Source organism: Ceratina calcarata, unplaced genomic scaffold (assembly GCF_001652005.2).
Source record: "Ceratina calcarata isolate Rehan_Ccalc_2016 unplaced genomic scaffold, ASM165200v1 scaffold180.2, whole genome shotgun sequence".
Lineage (NCBI taxonomy): Eukaryota > Metazoa > Arthropoda > Insecta > Hymenoptera > Apidae > Ceratina > Ceratina calcarata.
In genome coordinates this window covers 295,381-296,808 of record NW_017139431.1, presented here as the reverse complement: position 1 = coordinate 296,808, position 1,428 = coordinate 295,381, and positions in this window count along the sequence as shown.

The window sequence follows — 1,428 nt, the reverse complement described above, 5'->3', positions numbered from 1 at the left end:
GTATGTACTCTTGTATTTTCAAAAGTTGTTCCCTCGCTGATTGCAATCGTTTTTAAGTATGTTATAGGAACTGACCCTTTGATCATGTATAGAAAAAAGTTACTCCAAGTCATGTTTTCGAGAATATATATCAAGATCAGTCATTAAACGTGGAACCCTTAAAATGTTTACTCTAATTATATTTAGAATATGTTAACGAGAGTATTTCGATACCGATTTGGAAATGTGTCAACATCCTCAAAATCGACGTTCCTTTTGAACATCATGTCATCATCAAACGATGCTCTCCGGGGAACTTGCAAAATATTATCGTCCCTATACTTATTTCTATTCGTTCTCCAAATGCTTCCGTAGTTCCGATCGAAGCTCCTCTTCGCACGCAACTTATTCCCATGACGTTTACTAGTATGTAAATATTTCGTTCGTAAACACTTCGACCTATGCTTGTGAACAATTAACTTACTTTCCCCAATCTTTATCACGACTAGTTCCCAAAACTTGATCTATCCACCTCAAGTCGTTTTGAGCCTTCAAGACATCCCTTAAAAATTTTTCTAGTGCCGGACTTTTCTCGGCAGCTTTAGAAGATTGCCTACTTCGATGATCATCAACTGACTTTATAGATTTCACCTACAAAGAGGTACAAGTGGAACCCTTTATTTTATACCTATAATGCCGATGTCAGGATATTCTAAAACTAGTTTGCCAAAAGTCCGTGAGGCAGATAACAGCAATAGCCCGCAATGTATTAAGCTTTATTTAACGTGTCCGCGGCAAAGCGGCATTGGAAGGAATGCGAAATCCTTGCCACGGTTTCTCGCGAAGGCCGGGCATGTCCTGCCGCTGACAATTCTCCTCCTGTAATAATACCGGGCGGCGGTTCCGTTACGCATCGTCCGTGGTACGGTTTCTCGTCCTTTTTCCAGCGCGTACGCGAGACGTGGCCAAGACAATGGGATTCTACGCAGAGAACGCGCGCGGATACGGGCACGGTGTTATTAAAAATTCACTCCCTCTAGCGGCTGAAGTGGCCTCTGGCAATCTGCATCTCATTCCCGGCGGGCCCTTGTGCCAGCCAGTCATCAGGTGGCTGCCAGCACGCGGAAAAAGGGGTGGAAAGCTCCGGCCGTGGAAAACGCCACGACCGAGGGGTTTGCCGTCTCCCTGCCGGCCTAACCGAGCCCGGCGTGTCGCGTCGCGGCCTTTTTCGTGCACACCGGTGACCGCCGCCTCGTCTCGCCTCGCCGCCGAACAAAAAAAGTCTTACACCCAATTACACGCGGCATTTAACTAAATAAACACTCGCCGTCATCCTTTCCCACCTCCCGCGTCTGCGGCTACTCCGCTCAACCTCTGCGAGGTTTTTTCTTCGTTTCTGACCCGTTCTTCTTCTCGCACCCTCTTTTTCTCTTCCCACTGTTGCTCATC